We start from the raw sequence: 20351 nt of genomic DNA on the forward strand, positions 1-20351 counted from the left end.
ACACATGCTATGCTATGTACACACATATACATATATATAAAAATACACACATATGCACACATATGTACTTAAATATATGTATACATACACAGAGAAATAAATTTGAACTTAATTTTCTGCAAAAATGATTATACAACACATTTTTCTATGTGAAATTTACTTAATAGTGCATTATTAATACCTTTCATATACTTGCTACATATTTTCCTTACTCTTTAACCATTCTCATATTTATGGACATTTAGGTAATTTCCAAATTTTTGAACACAGATAATGCTGCAGTGAATACTTTTGTGCATGAATATTTGGGCATTAAAGCTAGTATTTCCTTGGGATAGATCTCAGGAACTAAAGAGTGTGTATAAGTAAATCAAATGTCAAGTGAGTTCATCCTACCTTTTATATCTAGATAAGTAGATGAGATTAATTCCTCCTCTAATCCATTAAAGATTCACAGAAACCTCACATTCTTATGGGCAACTTTGCTTCCTAGCTCCTATTACCTGTGAATTATTTTAATTTAAGAATAATCTTATATCTAACATATGTGGCCCTTAATCTGTACCACACTGTGTCAAATATAGAACTCTGCCTCTCCCTATTACTGTTACAAGGAAAACACCCAAACAAAGGCAGTCCTTCCTTTACATTTGACTTTGTGTGTATGTTTAAAATTTATTTGAGACAAGGAGAGGCAGAGAGATAGGGAGAGAGAATCTTAAGCAGACTCCACATTGAGGGCAGAGCCCAACACAGGGCTTAATCCCATAACCTTGAGATCATGACCTGATCTGAAGCTAAGAGACTTAACTCTGCCACCCAGATGCACCTATTTGGGCTTTTTAAAAATTTTATTTTAATGTATTATTCATAGACTACTGAGCTTTGCTGGACCTTTATGGTTAATGTTGGCTGTAGTCAATGTTTGATCTTTAGTCTAACATGTATAATTAGCAAACAAGGTAAGAATATTCTTTCAAACAAGGCTTTGTCTGTGTGTGTGTGTGTGTGTGTGTGTGTGTGTGTGTGAATTTTACCCAAGATTTGTTTTTTTTTGTTTTTTTAAATAAATTTATTTTTATTGGTGTTCAATTTACCAACATACAGAATAACACCCAGTGCTCATCCCCTCAAGTGCCCCCCTCACTGCCCGTCACCCATTCACCCCCCCACCCTCCTCCCTGACACCACCCCTAGTTCGTTTCCCAGAGTTAGGAGTCTTTATGTTCTGTCTCCCTTTCTGATATTCCCCACACATTTCTTCTCCCTTCCCTTATATTCCCTTTCACTACTATTTATATTCCCCAAATGAATGAGAACATATAATGTTTGTCTTTCCCTGATTGACTTACTTCACTCAGCATAATACCCTCCAGTTCCATCCACGTTGAAGCAAATGGTGGGTATTTGTCATTTCTAATGGCTGAGGAATATTCCATTGTATACATAAACCACATCTTCTTTCTCCATTCATCTTTCGATGGACACCGAGGCTCCTTCCACAGTTTGGCTATTGTGGACATTGCTGCTAGAAACACTGGGGTGAAGGTGTCCTGGCATTTCATTGAATCTATATCTTTGGGGTAAATCCCCAATAGTGCAATTGCTGGGTTGTAGGGCAGGTCTATTTTTAACTCTTTGAGGAACCTCCACACAGTTTTCCAGAGTGGCTGCACCAGTTCACATTCCCACCAACAGTGTAAGAGGGTTCCCTTTTCTCCGCATCCTCTCCAACATTTGTGGTTTCCTGCCTTGTTAATTTTTCCCATTCTCACTGGTGAGAGGTGGTATCTCATTGTGGTTTTGATTTCTATTTCCCTGATGGCAAGTGATGCAGAGCATTTTCTCATGTGCATGTTGGCCATGTCTATGTCTTCCTCTGTGAGATTTCCTTCATGTCTTTTGCCCATTTCATGTATGGATTGTTTCTTTGGTGTTGAGTTTAATAAGTTCTTTATAGATCTTGGAAACTAGCCCTTTATCTGATATGTCATTTGCAAATACCTTCTCCCATTCTGTAGGTTGCCTTTTAGTTTTGTTGACTGTATCCTTTGCTGTGCAAAAGCTTCTTATCTCGATGAAGTCCCAATAGTTCATTTTTGCTTTTGTTTCTTTTGCCTTTGTCGATGTATCTTGCAAGAAGTTACTGTGGCTGAGTTCAAAAAGGGTGTTGCCTGTGTTCTCCTCTAGGATTTTGATGGAATCTTGTCTCACATTGAGATCTTTCATCCATTTTGAGTTTATCTTTGTGTATGGTGAAAGAGAGTGGTCTAGTTTCATTTTTCTGCATGTGGATTTCCAATTTTCCCAGCGCCATTTATTGAAGAGACTGTCTTTCTTCCAATGGATAGTCTTTCCTCCTTTGTCAAATATTGGTTGACCATAGTGTTGAGGACCCTTTTATGGGTTCTCTATTCTGTCCCATTGATCTATGTGTCTGTTTTTGTGCCAGTACCACATTGTCTTGGTTTCTAAGATCATTTCCCAATAAAAGGAACATGGCTTCTTGGAGAAATGGCTGATTATAGGACTGAGGCAGGAGATATATAAATGATCATGGAGTATCTTGGAATACCTAAAACTGAGGAAGGAAGGAAGGAAGGAAGGAAGGAAGGAAGGAAGGAAGGAAGAAAGAAAGAAGAAAGAAAGAAGAATGAAAGAAAGAAAGAAAGAAAGAAAAAGAAAGAAAGAAAGAAAGAAAGAAAGAAAGAAAAAAAGAAAGAAAGAAAGAAAGAAAGAAAGAAAGAAAGAAAGAAAGAAAGAAAGAAAGAAAGGAAGAAAGAAAGAAGAAAAAGAAAGAAGAGAAAGAAAGACTGACTCCTTGGTATGATATGATGATCGTGGCACTTTACCTCTGTGGTATTCTCTCCCAAAACAGATAAATCCAGTCTAATAATAATAATAAATGAAACAAATTCTAATTGGTGGACATTTTACAAAATATCTCACCAGTAGTCCTTAAAACTGTCAGGTTAGAAAAAAATTGGGGGACACTGTCCCAGACAAGAGAAGCCTAAAGAGTCATGAAAATTAAATGTAATGTGGCATCCTGGATGGGCTCTTCAAATAGAAAAAGACAATGATGAAAATTAAGGGAATCCGAATAAAGGTTGGATATTGATTGATTAAAATATTAGATATTGATTCATTAAGTGTAACAAATGTACTATTCTGAGATATTAGTAATAGGGGATTCTGCGTGTGTGATATACAGAAATTCTCAATACTATATTTGCCATAATTTTGTAAGTCAAAAATTATCCAAAAATAAAGTAAAATCTGCCCCCAGGAGCTAAGAAAAAGAACCTCTAAGGATGTATAAACAGTCATATTTAGGAAATTAGAATAACAATCAAGCCAGAAAATACATTTTACATTGTTTTGCCATGGAGTTTAAGAAAGCTTTGAGGACATAACTTAAGACAAGTGATAGCAATCACAGATGTTTAAAAATTTGTCAATATTTCTCTAATTTACTAACTGCTATTGGCAGGTGCTGACATAATCTGGCAGCTGCCAACATCAGAAGTTGTCATATCTCATGAGTAAAAATAATGAGTCCTTATTTCCTAACAAATAACACTAGATTATCTTCATGAAATGAGTTAGTAATTTTCTCTAAATTAGGAGCAATAGATATTGCTATGTGGGAAGGGATTTTTTTTAATACCTCTTTTCTTTATCTGGCGCCTCAGTCAACAGTGCGAGGCTTCCTAGAATAGGAAATAGGACATTTCTTTACATAAATGATTTATATAACTCTTTTCTTGTTTTATGTAGGATTCTTTGGGGACTTCTGTCAGATTTGTGTGACTAAGAGGCTAATGAATCTCTTTTTTCCTTATGTATGTACTTTGCTACAGAAAAGGATGTGGTATAAGAGATAAAAGTTCAAGGGCCAAATAAAGATTTAAGAAGATTCTTACAGTTAAACCTCAATTTGTTTTTTATTCTTATCAAAATAATTTTAGGGAAGGACTAAGACTGATAATATTTTTATATTGTACTTGGGAAAGTTTACTGTTTATGAAATGAAGGTTCACTTTTTTAAATCATTAAAGGTAATTATTCACATGTATAAAGATATATGGCTTTCAGTGCAATAAAATCATTGCTTTCCAGAAAGCCGTTGGTGTTCTCTCATTTGTATTTATAGGTTTAACTGCATAGCTGTCATGGTCTGTATCAGCTATTTATTAAATATTGTTACATGCTAAAATCCTATATAATATAGCTTTATTACTCCATATCGTTTTTCAGAAAACACATGTTCAGAATCTTATTCTTTAAAATAATTTATTATTTTTATGTATTTATTTTATTTATTTTTTTAAGTTTTTATTTATTTATTCATGAGAGACAGAGAGAGAAAGAGAGAGAGACACACACAGACAGAGGGAGCAGCAAGCTTCATGCAGGGAGCCTGATGTGGGACTCGATCCCAGGACTCCAGGATCATGCCCTGGGCCGAAGGCAGGCACTAAACTGCTGAGCCACCCAGGGATCCCTATTTTTATGTTTTTAAACATGTTATCCAATTTTAAAAATAGAATAAAATAATGATTTGGAAGAAAAACAATAGAATTTATAAAATTAACCAAATATCAATAATTTATCATTAGTCATATTATATTTTACACATTTAAGAGCAATGTAGGGAAGATATGGATTGGGAAGGAGAACAAGAAAAGTATCTTTATAGGATAAATCACCAACCAGCAGTATATCCAAGTATCTCCAGTTTATCTTCCAGCAATGGTTGTGGTTTATATTTAACAACAACAACAACAAAAACCCAAAATATAAAAAGTAGCTTTAAATAGTAGGAAAAATGTGTTATATTGAACTAGCCACCATTTTTTTCAACACAAACTATCTGTAAGGTGTAATCAAAGCTTTTAATATCAACCAATTTTTGTTCTGTCTTCATGGAAATTTTAAAAAAGAAAATTTATAGCAAGTCCATCAAAATATTAAGAAAAACAAAGACAAACCAGGTTGACCCATACTAACTTAGGTTTATAATTCGTCCACCACAGTAGCTACCATTTAATAATTACAGTCTACCACTGACACCAGTGGCCTAAGATTGTGTATAGGAGTCAATGTATTTACTGCCATGTTTTTGTGACATATTTTTGTCAGATTTTGTTGTAGCACTGCCTTCCTCTCCTATTTTGTAACTTCCACTTCCACTTGATAGAATATGGTAAGTTGGTTAAAATTGGTATTAATGAGAAGTGTAAGTAGTAAAAGACTTTTTACCTTCCAAACAAGTAGAAAAAAAAGATCTGGGGTCATAAATAGTTAAGGAAGGGTGAATGAGGAGAAAAATTGCTAGAGGAAACAATGTTTGTGAGATGCTACCACTGCCTGCCTCCTTTGTCAAGAAGAGTGAATCCTGAATACAACCTTCTAGAGTGGAAGCTTTAGGTTTCTTTTCTTACTTTCAATTGAAGTTCATAATTGCAGAATCCTTTTATACTTAAGAGTTAAAAAGAGGTAGTAGGCATGACTGTTTCAACCATCATCATCTAAATGAATGTTTCTCAAAGCATGGATCACAACCCTTTAATGAGTTAAGAAATCAATTTAATAGGTCATTGCCATTATTATGGGTAAGTAATAGAATATAATATACCAAAGTACATCACATGTGATAAGGTAAATATTGCTTTATAAAATTTTGGCTTCAATTGTATAAATAGAAAACATATGTGCTTACTGGTCATAGTGTAAAATGTATTTCTTCAGTTTGAAATAGTTATATATATATTCTTAGTTTATTTTTGTGTGTCATTAAACTTGAAATAAATATCAATACTGAAGATAAAAATATTTTTATGTTTAGATATTCATGCTATTATTCTAAATCTATTTATATAAGCAAATTTACCTTACAAATAATGGCATAAGTTAGAATTTTACTGTAAGATACTGTTTTGACAAATAGTATAACACAATAGGTTTGAGAGAAAACCTTCCTGAGTACCAACCCCAGATGAATCATTTATTTATAAGCTGTGTGACCACACAAAATTTGCATGGCACTCCAATTTCCTCAGCTGTAAAATAAAACTTTCTATTTTTTGGATATTGTAAGAAATAAATGAGATAAGTTGACAAAAGTACAGTTCATCAACTAATATTTACTGAACACTCACTAAGTGCTAGATATTCTTTTAAGTTTTTTAATCTACTTAATACTTTCTGGGTCATATTATTGTTTTTCTGGCTCAATGAGAAATCTCTATTATCTCAGTCCTTTTTTGCTTTGTCTCACAAATTTAGCCTGAATGCACTCTAAAATCACCACTCAATACTTTATATAGTCTAAGCAGATGTACAGAAACATCACAGTGTATTTGTATTGGATTATGTTAGGTATTTCAAGATATAAATGTATATATATATATACACACACACACACACACAGAACATTGGTATACATCATACATATAAACAATAATGTACATATGTATACACTATATTAGTATTTTTGTCTCTATTTCTAGACCCTGAAGTCCTGATTTCTGTGGTTCCTCTAACCATTTTTAGTTTCTCCAGCATCCTTTTAAGCTATATGAGCTAATTATATTCTTGGTTTTAATTTAACTTAATTTGAGTTGATTCTTGCCACTTGGAGCTAAGTGGGTCCTGATTAGTCACTTCTGTAAACATATGCAAATAAAGCCAGTCATCCTGTCACCTGGCTTTTTGTAGTGTTTTCCCCTTCAGTCTCTTAAGAAATTTATTGTTCTCTATGGTATTCTTGTCACATAATAAATCCTGCATTTGTTTTTAGTATGGAAACAGTTACACTGCCTAAAGGGGTATAGCAGGGGTTAGTGACTATATGCTGTTTAGAACAATTATAACTATTTCTGTAGATGAGATATGGCACTTCTGATGCAGTTACACTATGTGATTAAGATTGTATATGTTTGTATGTGTGCATGTGTATATGTATAGGGAGGTGGTGTTGTATGTATTTGGAGGGTCCAGAGAATGTCCAGAAAAGGAAAGCTAAAGAAATTTTAGTCGTCCCACCAATGAAATAACAGTGCTTATCAAAAGCAGCAAATATTGCTATTTTTTAAAAAATTTTTTTAATTTATTTATGATAGTCACAGAGAGAGAGAGAGGCAGAGACATAGGCAGAGGGAGAAGCAGGCTCTATGCACCAAGAGCCTGACGTGGGATTCGATCCCGGGTCTCCAGGATCGCGCCCTGGGCCAAAGGCAGGCGCTAAACCGCTGCGCCACCCAGGGATCCCCTATTGCTATTTTTTTTATTTTAAAATTTTGTTTCTAGTATCTATTAGGAAATATTTTGACCAATTATTTTCAGGGGACTTCTATTATCCACATGGGAAGTCATATATCTGGAATAAGTGGAAGTGGGAAAAGTGCCAAAAGCACTAAATTACAAAGTAAGTATACATAAAGCATGTAAGATTAAGTTTTTATGGTTGCAGAATAATATTGATCTAATGTTACCCCAAAATAATCTTTAAGTATGATTTCTTACTGCTTCTCTGTATATTCACTTGCAGCAAAATATATCTGTTTCAGAATTCAAGAAGGCAAGTTAAATCCTTGTTTGGGAAGTTGTTTACTTGGTTATTTATAATCATGTAGAATGAGCAAACAATTGATTGGCTGAAGTTCTTATTTTTTCAACTTATTTCAGCATCATGCAAAATTAAACTAATGTGTGAAAGAGTTTTCCTTTTTATATTGTTTTTGTGGTTGTTGTTGTCATTACTTTCTCTTCTTTTTTGGACAAAAGTTTTCCCTTACAGGTCCCTATAACACTACTTCTGAATGCAGTTTTCTTAAAATGCTAGTATAGATTACCAGCAAATACTGAATGACTGCTGTGGTATTCCACAGATGTATTTTCCCATAAGATGTTCAATGTAACATGGCAAAGGATAAATAAAAATAATTTCAGAACAGTTATGCTACAGGCATTAACACTAGAGTATTGAGAATTCTGCCCTAAAATCTGAAGCAAAAAAAAAAATTGTTTAAGTTACTATGGAAAGAAGCTAATGGACTCCTATAGGGAATATATTTTCTCATCAATCAACAAGCATTTTTTTCTTATAGTAATGGAGAACTATTGATTTAATATGGAGATTAAACTATGATTTAATATGGAGATTAAACTATGATTTAATATGGAGAACTATTGATTTAATATTTAATTGAGGATAGGAGGAAAAAGTGAGTTAAATGTTTATCATGTGAGGCCTGGTAATTTCCTTTCAACCATCTTTGATATGAAACACATTCTCTTTATGAATGAGACCCTAAATCTTTATCCATTATTTTCAACAACTATCTTCTTGAATCTCAGATTACTGTCATCAAAGACCTATTTATTTTCCAGAGAGATAAATTATATTATGAGACAGGATAGCTACTTAACTTCTGGACTAACTCCTCCATGTGTATAGAGTGCATTTAATACAATATGTAGTACAGTAATTACTAATAAAAGAAATGTGTATTTAGATCAAAATTCTGTGTTAAGTTTCATATGAGTGAGGTTAATGAATTTCAGGAAAAAATGTACTATGATGCTTTTTTCATTCAGTTCTAGTGAGATTTGATTTCTTTTATCAGAGTAACTAATTTCGGTGCTTGCCCTTTTCTTATCACAATAATTTATAATAAGTGGAAACACAGGAGACATTTTTGATTAGTTGAGAAATAGCAGGTTGACCCCAGTGACTTTTACATGCTTGAATTGTCCATCCACAAGTTTTTTAAAACAAAATAAATGTGATAGAAAATATAGTTCTTTTCTGAAGAAGCATGTTTGATTAAAAATTCATCCACTGGTTTGACTAGTAACTGCGTCATATACACATAAGATCTTTTCTAGATTAACTTTATAATTACAAAATAGATTTATAAGTGTTGTGGAAGGTGCAAAATGTCTTATGAAAAACCTTAAGGAAAGCAAGTACTTAACACATCAGGACTTGACATCACATTGCACAGCAACCAGTGAATTAAGTAATCTTCCTGAACAGTCTAAGTATTACCTAAAAATAATAATAAGCAAATTTGTCAACCAGAAAAAATTTTGCAAAGGAATTAAAAGATAACCAACCAATACATACTATCAGTACAAGATTTCAAAGGGACATCTCTTAAACAAAACAAGGTCCCACTTTTGAATTATAGGCATATCTTGTTTTATTGCACTTTGTTTAATCATATTTTGAAGGTATTGCATTTTTTACAAATTAACATTTGTGGTGACCCTACTTTGAACAAGTCTATCAGTGCCATTTTTTTCCAACATCTGCTAACCTCATGTCTGTGTCACATTTTGGTAATTTTTTTTTACAATTTTATTTATTTATTCATGAGAGCACTGAGAGAGGCAGAGACATAGGCAGAGGGAGGAGAAGTAGGCTCCATGCAGGAGCCCAATGCGGGACTCGATCCCGGAACTCTGGGATATATCCTGAGCTGAAGGCAGATGCTTAACCGCTGAGCCACCCAGGCATCCCACATTTTGGTAATTCTCACAATATTTCAAACCTCTTCATTATTATGATATGATATGATGATATGATACGATATGATACGATATGATATGATATATGATATGATATGATATGATATGATATTATAATGGTGATTAATGATTATTGATGTTGCTATTGTAATTGCTTTGGGGTGCCACAAATCACACCCATATAAGATGATGAATTTAATCAATAAATATGTGTATATTCTGACTGCTCCACTAACTGACTGTTCCCCTATCACACTCCCTCTTCTCAGTTCTTCCAATTCCCTGAGAAACAATATTGAGATTAGGTCAATTAATAACCCTATAATGGCCTCTAGGTGTTCAAGTGATAGGAAGAGTCACATGTTTCTCATTTTAAATCAAAAGCTTAAAATGATTAAGCTCAGTGAGGAAGACACATTGAGAACCAAGAAAAGCTAAAAGCTAGTCCTCTTGTGTCAAACAGTTAGTCAAGTTGTAAATGCAAAGGAAAAGTTCTTGATGGAAATTAAAAAAAAAGCTCTTTCCATACCAATGATATATTTATTGTTGATACAGAGAAAGTTTTAGTGGCCTGAATAGAAGATCAAGCTAGCTGTGACATTCCCTTAAGCCAAAGCCTAATCCAGAGTAAGGCCCTGATTCTTTTCAATTCTATGAAGCCTAAAAAATGTGAGTAAGCTGTAAAAGAAAGCTAGCAGAGGTTGGTTCATGAGGTTTAAGGAAGAAGCTGTCTCCTTAATATAAAAGTGCAAGGTGAAGCAGTAAGTGCTGCATCAAGTTATCCAGAAGATCTAGCTCAGATAATTAATGAAGGTGATTACATTAAAAAAGATTTTCCAAACAGCCTTCTATTGGAAGGAGATACCATCTAGGACTCTCAAAGGTAGAAAGGAGAAGTCAATGCCTTGATTTAAAGCTTCAAAGGACAGGCTGACTCTCTTATTAAGGGCTAATGCAGCTGGTGACTTTAAGTTGATGCCAATGCTCATTCCAAAAATCCTAGGGCCCTTATGAATTATGTTTATTCTGGGCTGCTATACTGTCATTTTCTCCTGAACAAAGAAAGGGTACAGCTAGAGAGAGCCAAGCAAAGCAATCCTGATCTTCTGAGTGGTAAAGAGGGGAGGCAATGAGGGGATTGGGGTTGGAATCTGAGGCGAGGCTCTGTTCTTGACAGAGGGACAGAAGCCATGGCTTAGAAAATGGACTGTGGTGTGGGCCTCTTACACTTCTAGGCTGAGGCAGAAGATGGCACTTCGTTGGAGGTCATCCAGATCTTGGAGGCACAGCAGCTGGGCCAAATGCTAGTCCCCAGAGTTCACAGTCCCCAAAAGCCAATGAGATGGCTGATGTTCAGGCTTTAACAGCTGCCACTAGGTCCAAAACAAATTTTAAGGCTCAGAACACCACCACAAAAGGCCCAAATCATACCTTTGATTTCTCTTAGGCTTTCAATGCCAAAGAGATACCCAATGTGGCACCTAAGGCAGCCTATAAATCCCAGAATGCCACCCCAAAGGGCCCAAATGGTGCTTAGGATTTTTCTGAAACCACTAAGGCCCTAAAAGCTGATATCCAGATCCAGAATATTGAACAAGCCAAGATGGCCACTTCCAAGACTGAGGCACAATCCACCTAAGTGTCTCTGAATCTGATGGTGCAGCTGCACAGATAGCAGTTGCTTCCCACGATCAGACTCTGGAGTCCAGGGCCATAATTTGGGATGAGAGGACCTGTAAGATAAATAACTTGAATGTGAATGAGAGCAGCAGTGGGAATCAGAGGAGGGCTCCACTGGCTCCAGGGACTTGAGGGTCTGCATCAGTTCCAGTTACTACTCAGAACCCATATGGTGCACCCCCAAACTGCTCTAGCAGACCCCATTGGCCTGGCAGAACCCATCAGGTAGATCCTACCAGCACATCGGAGCTTCCCAGCTAGGCAGACCCAACCAGGCTGGCAAAACTCAGCTGCCTGATGGAAACCCATTGTCTGGCCTGGTATGGTTGTCTGGCTGAATGCACTGGCTTAGCAGAATCCACCTGGATGGCAGAATCCATGAGGCTGCCATGGTCCTCCAGATTGGCAAAGCCTTCCTACCCCTACCACCAGCCTGGCTTCTGCTGCCTAATTGGTCACTTCCCACCGACTGGTCACACCCACCTAACTGGTAGAACATGTGACCTTCTCCCATCTTGTGTGCCTCACAGAACCTGGGTTCCTCAGGTACAGCCCTTCTTCAGGAAATAACAGCTAAGTTGGCTGAATACCTGATGCTTAAAGATACAGCCCTTCTTCAGGAAATAACAGCCCTGTTGGCTGAATACCTGATGCTTAAAGATTACACTAAGGTGCCCATCAAATGCTCAGAAATGCTGAGGAATATCATCCATGAATACACTGATGTTTATACAGGAGAAGAAATTTGGGATTCAATTGAAGGAGATTGACAAAGAAGAGCACCTATATATTTTCATCAGTACCCCTGAGTCCCTGACTGACATACTAGAGACAATTGAAGACACACCTAAGCCCAATAACACTATCTTAGTGATATGAGGCATCATCTTCAGGATTGGCAACCATGCCAGTGAAGTTGTTCTCTGGGAGGCATTATGCAAGATGGCACTGCATTCTGGAATGAGACTGATCTCCTTGGAGATCTAAGGAAGCTTCTCACTTATAAGTTTATAAAGCAAAAGTACCTGTATTACAGATGAGTGCCCAACAGCAGCCCTCCTGAGTTTGAGTTCCTCTGGGACCTCTGTTCCTACCATGAAACCAGCAGATGAAAATGCTGAGATAGAGATTCCGAAGAGAGATCCTTGTGACTGGACTGCACAGTTCATGGAGACTGCAGATGAGGCCTTGGGTTTTCTGGATGCTGCTGCAGCTGAGGCTAAGGACCAGGCTGAAGGGAGAACTTGCAAAGGGTATTTATTAGAGATGAAGCTGTAGCTGGGCCCTGTAGCTGAGATGACATTGAGTTTGAGCTGCTGATCTGGCATCAGGAAGGAGATTTTGGCGAAACCTGGTCTAGAATCCCATTTACCTTCTGGGCCAGATACCACCAGAATGCCTACCCTGATTTCGTCAGACCTTCACTGGCCCCATTATTGGCCCTGGTGTTACAGTCAATGCCAACTCTGCTTCCAACTTTGGTGTTACTGGTTTATTCTGGGTTGAGTGAGATGTTGATGTTGCTATTCAGCTGCAATAGTCTTTCCCCTGAGTGAGGCTGAAGCCTCAAATTTCTTCTAAACACAGCTATCTAGAAAGCCACATCCTCTTGACTAAAAGTGGCATGCAGGACAAATTTACTTGCTCTTCCTTGTCTGTTGCCGTTCTTTCCCCTTGTGTGCTGTCAAGTTTTGGTATCAAATATAAACTTTGGAACAGCAAAGTGAAAAAAAAATCTGTTCTGCCTGTGCTCCATTCAGGCAGAACATCTGCTTGTAATATGGTTTACTGAATGTTCCAAGGCCACTGTTGATACCTACTTGTTAGAAACAAACAAAAATAAAGGTTCCTTTCAAAATATCACTGCACATTGATAATGCACCTGATCACCCAAGAGCTCTGATGAAGATGTACAGTGAAACTAATGTTGTTTTTGTGCCTCTAACACAAAATCCATTCTGCGGCCCATGGATCAAAGAGTAATTTTGACTTTCGAGTCTTATTACTGAAGAGATACATTTTGTGAGACTATAGCTGCCATAGATAATGATTCCTCTAATGGATCTAAGCAACGTAAATTGAAAACCCTCTGGAAAGGATTCCCCATTCTAGATGCCATTAAGAACATTTCTGATTCATGAGAAGAGGTCAAAATATCAACATTAACAGGATTTTGGAAGATGTTGATTCTAAACCTCATGGAGGACTTCGAGGGGATCAAGACTGCAGTGGGAAAAATAACTGCAGATGTGGTGGAAATCACAAGAGAACTAGAATTAGAAGTGGACCCTGAAGATGTGACTGAATTTTCCAGAATCTCATGATGAAAGTTTAACAGGTGAAGAGTTCATTTTTATGGAAGGCCAAAGAAAGTCATTTCTTGAGATGAAATCTACACCTGGTGAAGATGCTATGAAAATTGTTGAAATGACAGCAATCATTTAGGATAACTATAGTTAGTTGATAAAGTAGTAACTGCACTTGAGAGGACTGACTCCAATTTTGAAAGACACTCTACCACGGGTGAAATGTTATCAAATAGCATCACACACTACAGAGAAATCATTTGTGAGAGGAAGAATCAATCAATGTGGTTAAATTTCACTGATACTTTAAATTGCCACAGCCATTCCCATCATCAGCAACCACTACTCTGCTCAAGTAGCCATCAACTTGAAGCAAGAACCTCCACCAGGCAAAAAATTATGACTCCCTGGAATCTCTGATGATGGTTAGCATGTTTTAGCAATAAGGAATTTTTTAATCAAGGTGTGTGCATTTTTCAGGCATAATGCTACTACACAGTTAATATATTTCAGTATAGTGTAAATATAACTTTTACATACACTAGGAAACAAAAAAATAATTTGACTATCTTTATTACAATTTAAACTTTATTACAGTGGTCTGAAACCAATTTGCAACTGTCTCTGAGATACACCTGAGGAAGGTAGATCATTCCCCACTTAATTCTTCTCCCATACAGTAACATCTTTCTTTTTTTTTTTTTTTTTTTAATTTTTTTTTAACTTTTATTTATTTATGATAGTCACAGAGAGATAGAGAGAGAGGCAGAGACACAGGCAGAGGGAGAAGCAGGCTCCATGCACTGGGAGCCCGACGTGGGATTCGATCCCGGGTCTCCAGGATCGCGCCCTGGGCCAAAGGCAGGCGCCAAACCGCTGCGCCACCCAGGGATCCCCCAGTAACATCTTTCTCTCCTTTGAGGTTACATATCACTTTATAGTATCTCTGTTTGGGCAGTTATGACTTTCTACTGCCTCATTTTCCTCCATTATAATGCAAGTTCTTTTAGGGACCTGAATTTTTTGTGTTTGTATCCTTCACAGTTCCTTGCATATAGAAGGGGCAAAATAGTTGTTAACAAATAAATCCCTTGGGTGACCACATATTCATTCAAAAAGTCCAGAATGATAGGAGGTAGCCTCTATAACAATAAAGCATTTTTAAGATGTTTTAAGTTTTAAAACAATAAACAGAAGTTTTAAGATGAACTAAAAGTATTAGAAAATTGATAATATAAATTGTTATATTTCAAGAAATGATACAAATAAAAAAAGAAAAAATCATTAAGTTTTTATTCAGCAAGTATTGAACTCCTGCAGTATACTACTTTACTAGGAGCAGAGGTTATATAAATGAATAAGACATGGTGTCTTCCCTACAGGAGCATGTTAATCTCATTCAAGGTATGCTTTTTACTGAGAGAGAGTGTTAATTCTACAAATGGGTTATTAAGGGAATCCAGGGATATTTGTGATTATGGTGTTAATCTTAAAAGAATTTGTCACAGACAGAAACTATATCTATCTAAAACCATTCCCACTGTGCTGTCTCACCACTAAATTCACAGCATGGATGATTATACTGGATCACCTTTCAACTGCCTTCCTTCCCTAAGGATATTATGTACTTGCTGTGATAATGCAACTTAAAAAGAGTTGACATAGATTCCATTAACGTGCAACTTGCTTACGAGTTGTGTTAACATAAACAACTATCAAAATAGCTGATATGACCAGTATGATTTCTATATATAATATGAACCACACATCTCATATTTATATAGACTTGGGCCATCTATATATAAATGTACAATTCTATATAAAGTTTCTTAATTTTTAGGATGTGTATGTGACCATTAAAAGTTAAGATATAATAGATCAGTGCTATTCTATGGTTTTAAAATGTGGTCTTTAATTATTTTTTTATATTTTTTTAATTTTATTTATTTATTTATGATAGTCACAGAGAGAGAGAGAGGCAGAGACATAGGCAGAGGGAGAAACAGGCTCCATGCAGGGAGCCGGACGTGGGACTCGATCCCGGGTCTCCAGGATCACGCACTGGGCCAAAGGCAGGCGCCAAACAGCTGCGCCACCCAGGGATCCCTTTAACTATTTTTTTAAAGATTTTATTTATTTATTCATAAAAGACAGAGAGAGAGAGAGAGAGGCAGAGACACAGGCAGGGGGAGAAGCAGGCTCCATGCAGGGAGCCTGACGTGGGACTCGATCCAGGGTCTCCAGGATCATGCCCCAGGCTGAATGCGGTGCTAAATCGCTGAGCCATCCGGGCTGCCGGTGGTCTGTAATTAAATGTGACTTTTCACACTTGGACTTTTGGGAGATGGAAGCTCCTCAAAATATTTCATTGAAGACATCTGCCAAAAGGGTTTATTTTCATGAGTGAGAAGACATTGATAGCTCACAGGACAAATTCCCACATTATCTTTTCTTTACATCACTAATGAACATTTCATCCACCAGATTACTCAAGATTTCGAATATTATCTCTATTTTTTTTTCAAAATAGGCTTTAGAAAACTGTCTCTTTTTCCCCTTACTACTCCTACCCTTGGGGGAAATCTCAAGTCAGGATGACTTTAAAATTCTTTTATGCTAACACATTAAGAATTTAGGAAGTACTAGACCAATATAAGTTGTTTCTTATGAAAATATTTGTCTTAACCAATTTGGGTTACTATAACAAAATGCCATAAGCTGCATGGCTTATAAACAACATAAATTTATTTCTTATAGTTCCAGAGGCTGAAAGTCCAAGATTGAGGTACTAGCATAGCCTGGTTCTTGTGAAAGTTGTCTTCTCATTTGTGGACTGTCAATTCACATGGCAGGAAGATAGTGAGAACTCTTTGGAGTCCTTTTTATAATCTATTACTTAATCCTGTTCATAAGGGCTCTACCCTCAAGACCTAATTATCTTCCAAAGGTCCTACTTCCTATTATCATGACATTGTGGGTTAGGATTTCAACACAAGAATATTGGGGGAACACAAACATTCAGTCCATAACAATTTTTTAAACAAAAATCCCTGAGATACATCTTATAACATTATCCTTTGCATCCAAATTACTAACTCAATGATGCTGTGAAGAGAGTTGTCATCGACAATAATAATAAGCAATAATGATGCCATTTATATAGTTCCTTTCATCTTGAGCATTCTGAAAACCTTATAAAGGAATCATTTCTGACATGTAACCATCTCTGGGGAAAATTTGGAAGCTATTTTCCAGCTGGCCATCAGTTAGAGACAGGAAGTAAAGAACGTGATTCCCAGCAGATACTGCAGGATATACAATGTAATTACCTAATTTCAAGTAGATTTTGGACACTGGAGCTAATTAATGTCCATATCCTTAAAAAAGTGGCATTGGAGAATTATTGAGTACAAAGTGATCAGGACTTCAATTGTACATCTTAGCTAAAAGACAAAGCTTCCAATAACACTGTCTTCACAATTGCTGATTCAATGCTGCTTGAACAAACTGAATCACAGTGTGAAGCAATTAAGAGATGTAGTAATTTCTTAGCTGAGAATATAATGTACACACACACACATACACAAGCAAAAGAATATAAAAAGTCTGTAGATTTATTGTGTAGATTTGCAAATGCAGTAATGTGTCCTAACACTAATTGCCAACTGTTAATTTTACAGGGCAGCTTCCCTGCTTCTTGATTCAACAGTGCAGGTGTACCCCATTCCATGAGGATTCACTAATGAGAAATTCACCATAATGGAAGAGTAGGGCATAAATTCAATATATATTTCCAGAAATATCACATGAATAGAAATTTTTCAGCAGACAGTTTCCAGGAGCATATACAAAATGAAATCTCCAGTTGTCTCTACCTTGCCACAGAAACAGCAGGATATGACCAGCTGCTACTCATATCTCCCAGTCTGATCTTGGATGTGCCATCAAATCTAGGTTGTGGCAGTAGGGGAGGATAAGTTGCCTGCATGAAGCAAGCATTTGAAACTAAAGCAAGGTAGAAAGAGCAGGGCTTCCTGCATCCCATGCCTTAATTGAGCCATGGCTTCAGGCAGGTGGCAGATGTTCAGAGTTAGTGGAGTAACTGTACTCTTGTGCTATAATCACCTAGAGGCAGAAACAGCAGAAAAAAAATTAGGAACACATTCCTTACATTTGATGGAAAAAGATAATTTATTTTATAGAAATCTGCTCTACAAGCAGTTTTTCTGGGTAGTGACTATTAATTAAATCAAGTAATGCCAAAATATGGTGAGATCTGCTACTAATTCAATGATTAAATATCAGGCAACAATAATGAAAAAAACCATGAGCACTTAAAAATAGTTAAGGAGAAAAATAAACACCCCTCAAACAATTCAGGTGAAAAAAACACATTTTATTCATTTAGTATATAGATATCATGTCCTTATTTCCAGTTATATTTTAATACTAACATTGAAGTACAAGGTTATACTCTTATCTTCCCAACTCCTACTCCATCATATTAAGTAGTAGCAATTGTATAGAATCTTAGGATAAGAAGTGAAGCAAGGCTAATTTCCTAGACTCAACTAATATTGAAACTATATAAATCCAAATTAAACAGTCTCAAAAAGTAAAATTCAGAACCAAGTGCAGACATCTGACTAACTTAGACATTTGTCTAAATGATCGGCAAAAGCACATTCTTCATGCTTTAGCCTGCAATTTATGGTTATTTTGTCTTTTAGGAGGTCAGTGTGTCTACAATGTGCCTACAATTCACCTCTCTTTTCGTCAAATTTTAATTTACTGTTGCTTTTGAGTTTTACATAAAGACATGACGTAACAAAGCCTGTGATAATTTGACACCAGTACTTATGGAACATTTTATAATGGGCTTGATAATAAGTATTTCAGTTTCCTGTCAGATTCTTGGTAATGTTCTGGATGCCTGAAAACTGTAAAAGTCGTCTCCAAATAAAATCTCATTTACAGTTCACAGTATTTCATTTAAAAAAAAAGTAATCAAGAAAGAAATAGAGTCACAGGTGGATAGAAATAATTTTCAGAGAGAAAAATTTTAATGCCAAGCCTAAGAAAGAAATTCAGAGTTTCAATCCTCAGTAGAATTTTTCTAAATTGTGGTTTCTTTATAATCCTAATGATACTAATCTTAACGTTAAAACTACAAATAATACCCTGAAAGAGCGATCTTAATGAATAATTCCAAGGCACCCATTTCAATTTTTTAAAGTTATTATTAGCCAAACCTTCTTCTTTCATATTTTCAACCCTGATTTAAATCTTTGTATCATCAGATTTATTAATTATAGATTGGATAACTGGAGCTAACAGAATAAGTGTAATAAAAGTTTTCATTTATTAAAGTCAAATATCATGTCCAACATGAGTCTTCTTTTTTCTCCATTTAAATCATCTGCAGTTGCCTCACCTGTTCCTAGAATGATGCAGTTTCAAGTTTTCCAATCATCCTTCTTTCTCCTCTGTCAACATTTTGCACTTTCTTATTGGGTATTCAGAACTGAGTACAATGGTCTGACTGCAACCTTGCTTGTGTAGACTAAGATTATGTACTACTTCATCTAAACTGCAATGTTTTTCTAAGTGTTTTTGCATTCATATCATGCTGTATTCTTTTTAAATGTCTTTTTAGTACTTTAGGTATTTTAAATCCAATATGTAAAAGAGTATTTCTGATACAATTATATAATTGTTACTATGCAGCCATTAAAAATTTGAAACCTTGCTATTTGCAATGACATGGATGGAACTAGAGGGCATTATGCTAAGTGAAATAAGTCAATCAGAGAAAAGAATTATAAGATCTCACTCATGTGGAATTTAAGAAATGAAACAGAGTATCTTAGGGGAGAGAGGAAAAAATAAAACACGATGAAATCAGAGAGGGAGACAAATCATACGAGATTCTTAACCATAGGAAACAAACTGAAGGTTGCTGGCGGGGAGGAGGGGTGGGGAGATGGGGTAACTGCATGATGGACATTAAGGAGGGCACATGATGTAATGAGCCCTGGGTATCATATAAAACTGATGAATCACTGACTTATACTTCTGAAACTAATAATTTAAAAAAGTACAGTTTTATATTCTAAAATTGCAGTTCTCAAGTATTCTGCATTTTATGAATGATAGTATAGTTTGTCTTTCTAATGGGTGTTTTTCCTATTTTGTCATAAAAGGAAATTTTTGGATAGTTTGTCCAAAGTCCCTTTTTTAAAGTTTGCATATACTTATATTTAATTTGTAGGATCTCTGAATTAATGCCAAAACACTCAAAAAGAAGTTGAATTTTAGGCAAAATGCAATTAGATAATGGGATCATTAGCAAAACTGATTTTTTCCAAAGGGGATGTTCTGGAGACTTGGGGTTCAACGACTTAGCTCAGAACACCATTCTTCTTCCAATGCAGTCTAACATTAGCTTTCTCAGTATTCTTATCATGCTCTTATAGTATTTTGGACTTCCTGTCAATTAATAATCTTAGAATGTTAAAAGATTATTTTTTTTCTCTCTCTCTCTTTTAAAAGTTTTATTTATTTGAGAGACAGAGCGTGAGTGGAGAGGGAAGCGCAGAAGGAGAGGGAGAAGCAGACTCCCCGCTGAGCAGGGACCCTGATGCAGGACTGATCCTGGAACTCTGAGATCAGGATCTGAGCTGAAGGCAAATGCTTAGCCGACTGAGCTACCCAGGCACCCTTAAAAGATTATTTTCTATAATAATCTTATTTTCTATAAGTGTTAGAAACACTTACCAAGTCTATTTTCTTAACACAATTTTAAATCCACAGTACAATATCATT

General features: G+C 35.9%; 1 pseudogene; it reads left to right on the forward strand.

The window, feature by feature from the left end:
- The first annotated feature begins 10730 nt into the window (after positions 1 to 10730).
- Positions 10731 to 12730, forward strand: LOC121482576 (annotated as a pseudogene).
- The last annotated feature ends 7621 nt before the right edge of the window (positions 12731 to 20351 follow it).

This window comes from Vulpes lagopus, chromosome X (genome assembly GCF_018345385.1).
Source record: "Vulpes lagopus strain Blue_001 chromosome X, ASM1834538v1, whole genome shotgun sequence".
NCBI classification, from domain to species: Eukaryota; Metazoa; Chordata; class Mammalia; order Carnivora; family Canidae; genus Vulpes; species Vulpes lagopus.